Here is a 5,089-nt window from a genome sequence, read left to right on the forward strand (position 1 = left end):
TTGCTAAGGCAAGGAATTTAGAGAAAGATGGATTTTAAAGAAGTTGAGAAATTTGGGGCTGTTGTGGGAGAAGGGCTGTTAAAATTCTCAAGTTAAGCTCCCCCCCCACCACCACCAAGAGCTAGAGAGATGGCTGGATAAGAGTGTTTGCTGCATAAACAGGACGACCTGAGTTCGGATGCCAGCATCCACTTAAAACATTAGACAAGGGTCTCCCAGAAGCCTTTAATCCAACGCTATGGACATGGAGACAAGAGGATTGCTGGAGCTTGCTACCTTCCAGCCTAGTTCTTGACACCCTGTCTCAAGTGAATAAAATGGAGAGAGAGTGAGCAGCGCACCTGCTGTGGTCCTATGGCCTCCACGCGTGCATAGGAGACTGCATTTACACATGTGTGCATGCACCACATATGCATACAACTCATATCCACGAGGAATTTTTTTGTCCTCTAATATTTGTCAAAGCAAATCTTAACTTTAAGGTCACCTTGCACTACCTGTCTCAAAAATAACCAAAAACAAAAGAAAAAAAATTATCAGTGTTCTGAGAGGGGGAAAAAATAACCTGGGGAGATGAGCCTTTGCATGTGCTTGTGGGAGATTGTCTTGAATTGTGATAGTACCTTTCCCTGGGCTGCATAAACGGCGGAAGTGGGCTGAGAATGAGCACTCATCTTTCTGGCTGTGGACGACCCATGTAACTAGCAGCCTTAAGCTCCCGTTGCATGGCTTCCCCATCATGAAGGGCTGTACCCTAGAACTGTGAGGCAAAATAAACTCTCTTTTTAAAAAGTGTGTGCCTAGTGAGTGAATGAGCCCATGCGTGGTTGACTTTGTTGCGCTGAAGGAAAATGAGGGCTTTGCCCTTGCCTGGGCAGGCCTCGCAGCTGTCGCTCTATCTAGAACCTTCCTCACTCCAGCCTTATATACCACTCCTCTCAAAGTGTCTCCTGTGGCCTCAGGCGCTGCCATCATTCTACCTTGACTCACTCCACGTCAGCTCTGGCAGCAATGTAGCTAAGCTGACGTGCTCGAGGTGTAAAGAGCCACGCTCTCCTTAACTACACACACAGCTATTGATGGAAAGTTCTCACTAGGGGAAGAACTGTGAATGATCACAGTTCTTTGTGATCACACGGATATCAACAAGGTGGCCTATATTACTTGAGTCACTGTGTCATTATTTTACTTTTTGATATGGTCTCTGTGTTTTTAGGAAATGATTTTATTATACTGTGTGTGTGTGTGTGTGTGTGTGTATGTGTGTTGACACACAGGATGGCATGGGTGTGGCGATCAGGAGATAATTTGCAGGAGTCAGTTCTCTCTCTCCCAGATATGGAACTCAGATGATCAGGGTTTATGCCAGGCGTCTTTACTAACTAAGCCATCCTATTGGCCCCTATTTGTCTTTTAAGAGAATTTATTTTCGAAACAAAGTTTACAGTGTTGCTGTAATTTATGCAATACATGCAACTGCTGTGGCAATTCCTGAGTTAACATGACCTTCCCTCTGTTGTATGTATGTATGCTTTTCTTCACTCTGGGCGTGGGAAGAGTCTGACTGGCAGAGTCTACCCAACCCAGCTACACACAGACATAATCCCTGAATTAGCTTACTCACCCTGTAACTTGACAATGAGCAAAATAAAAAGATGACTAGGTTGGACAGTAACTTTTATATGCATCACCAGTCCTGAGACCTACTCTAATGGCCTGTTAAACACATGTCCCAAACAGACACTCTAATTTCCCGTCTTCAAACTACTCTTCTCTGAGTCTTTTCTATCTCAGAGAGTGAAACATCCGCATCCAGCCCAGCAGCAAGCTCTATCTTTTCTACGTTCAAACTCTGCCTGTGTTTGAGAACTTTACTACTCTTCAATTCCAAGCCACATCATGTCAACCCAGGTTATATGTGATGGCTTCCCACATCACACCCCTGATCCTACCCGTGTCCCCTTACAATCCGTGCTCAGATTACAGTGAAAGTGTCCTGTTTCAAGGAGTGCATATTGAAGCTACAGAACACACAAAATTAAGTGATTGTGTTTTAAAAATCGGAACTAGGTGCCTCTGATGGGGCAGTTACTGTAGGTGTTAACTGAGCTAGAACAAGAGGAAATTCTTCTGAGGTTACTGTTTTATATTCTTATAAGGCTTCAAATAGCACAGGTGTGCATTTGTTAAAATGGAAGATGACATTAAAGTTTATAATTCTGCAGCATGTAAATTTCTTTTATTGAAAATTCATATACTATATTCTGATCACAATTTCCCTTCGCCATCTCCTCCCATCTCCTTATCCATCCAATACCACACCTTCTTTCTCTCTCTTTTTTTTTAGAACATGAGCAAAAACAACAGATTTTTTTAAATGAAAAAGCACAAGAGAGACACACTCATCCAGACACACACACACATACAAACACACACGTACACATAAACACACAAAATCAGAAGCTATAACATATATACAAATGACCAATAAGATTTAAAAAACAAAAAATTAAAAATTAAAAAAGACTGTTGAATGGAGAAGGAGATCCAACTTTCACACAAACTCTGGTGCCCCATATTTGAACATGTCCCTTGGATGGAGATGCCTGGTGGCACTCAGAGGAAAGATAATAGGTCACCAAGGAGAGACTTGATACCCTATGAGCATATTCATGGGGAGGAGGTCCCCTTCAGACACAGACATAGGAGAGGGGAGTAGGGGGGGGAAGTGGGAGGAAGAGAGGAATGGGAGGATACATGGGATGGGCTAACAACTGAGATGTAATATGAATAAATTAATTTTTAAAAATTAAAAAGATTAAAAAACAAACAAATAAATCAGTAATAGACAAAAAAACCTACAAAAACATCATTGAGTTCGTTTTGTGTTGACTATCTACTGCTGGGCATGAGGTCTATCCTTAAGCATGATTTACAAACTCAGTTAGACTTTTTTTTAAAAAACTAATATTTCCTTTGCAAGTGGTTGTGGATAGAGATACTTTCTTGGTTTGGGACAGGAAACTGTGTTCACTTCCCTGTAAATTTTTAAATTGAAAGGAAAACTATAAATATTTAACTAGAATGAATCACATGATAAAGGACTTATGAAAAATTATGATATCTACAATCTCCTTTAAATATACATCCAAAAGATGATTCTCACCTAAAAGAGTCACAGAGAGCAGACTTATCACTCGACATAAATTAGTAAAATATGAAAGGCAGAAGCTGGAAGCAAATATTTTGTGGTCAGCATTAGCTGTTCTCTGTCCCCCTATGTGTTTGAAAGTTTCAAAATATACGTGGTTATATGGGATAAATATACAAAATTTGTGAGGTCGGTGATCCTTAAGTAAATTTATTTGTGACTGAGTCAAAGATAGAAATTGAGTTCTAAGTGTTACTATTATATTTTTTTCTTCTATAGAACATAGAGTTTTTAATTATTTATTTATTTGATATGCCATGGTGTTTTGCCTGCATGTATGTCTGTGTGAGGGTGTCAGATCCCCGGGAACTGGAGTTACAGACAGTTGTGAGTTGCCATGTGAGTGCTGGGATTTGATAGGTCCTCTGAGAGAACAAGCAGTGTTCTTAACCACTGAGCCATCTCTCGTTTCCCTTCCCCCTACTCCTTCATACCTCCTCTCCCATCCAGAGCCACACCCTTTCTGTCTCTCCTTAAAAAGCAAATTGTAGGGGCTGGAGAGATGGCTCAGTGGTTAAGATCGCTGTCTGCTCTTCCAGAAGTCCTGAGTTCAATTCCCAGCAACCACATGGTGGCTCACAACCATCTATACCATCTAATGCCTTCTTCTAACATGCAGGTGTACATGCACATAGAGCACACATGTATACACACACAACATATATATACACATATATATGTGTATATATATATATAATAAACAAAATTTAAAAACAAACAGACATCTAAGGAATAAGATTGAATACTATAAAACAACCAAATAAAAAAAGCTAAGGAAAAATCACGAGATACATATAGAAGCTGAGACATACATATTCACACCACAAGAATCCAATAAAAACACAAAATGAGAAGCCATAGTATATACACATAGGACCTGTAAGGTTATTTTAAAAAACAGTGCTCTGACTAAATAATGAGACAAAGAACTTTCAAAGATGCAGTTGAGTTTGTTTTGGGTTGGCCATCTCCTGCTGGGCATGCAGCCTACCCTTAAGAGTAGTTCCCCCCCCCCAACCCCCACCCCCATCCGGTGAGAAAACAAATTTTTCATTTGCAAGAGGCTCTAAATTGGAGACCGCTTCTGGGTTAGGGATGAGAGCATGTGTCCGCTTCTCCTTTCACTCTAGGACCCCATCTGGTGCAGACCCACTCAGGCCCTGTGCGTGCTGCCTCAGTCTCTGTGAGTTCATGTGTGCTTTGATCCTGCTGTTCTTAGAAGTTCTTGCTTCCTTGGTGTCCTCCATTGCCTCTGGCTTTTACACTCTTTCTGCCTCCTCTTCTACAGAGTTCCCTGCACCTTGTGGGGAGGGATTTGATGGAGAGATCCCTTTTAGGGTTGAATGTTCCAAGGTCTCTCATTCTCTGAGTATTGACTGGGTGCAGGTGTCTTTTTGTTCCCATCTCCTTAGGAAAAGGAAATAAAGTAGTTATAGATGAAAAAGGAATGGACTGGAATGAGAGACTGAAACAGAGAAGAGGGGGGAAGAAGATGCTAGGGAGAGAATACGGGGAGGGACAGATAAAACTAAGGGCCATTTGAAGAGTTGTATGGAAACCTTACAGAAGAAGCTTCCTAAAATATATACACATAGGAAAGCAATGTAAATGAAATCATCACATAACAGGGGAGACAAAGACCCAATTGAACCTTTTCTTCTTACCAAATGAAGCTTCCTGTACTGGATTATATCTAAGCAATTTCTTGGCCAAAGCGGGTCCTTTGTGAACCCCTACACAACCTACGTTACTGCCAACTGAGGGTATTGGTGGCTCTCCACACACTGATGATAAGGTCCCATTGCTGAAGATGACAGTTACCTACCTAGGGCCTTCAGTCCTGCAGACCAGTGCTCATGGTACTAGAAGACACTCTAC

This window comes from Acomys minous, assembly GCF_964271855.1.
Source record: "Acomys minous genome assembly, chromosome: 1".
Lineage (NCBI taxonomy): Eukaryota > Metazoa > Chordata > Mammalia > Rodentia > Muridae > Acomys > Acomys minous.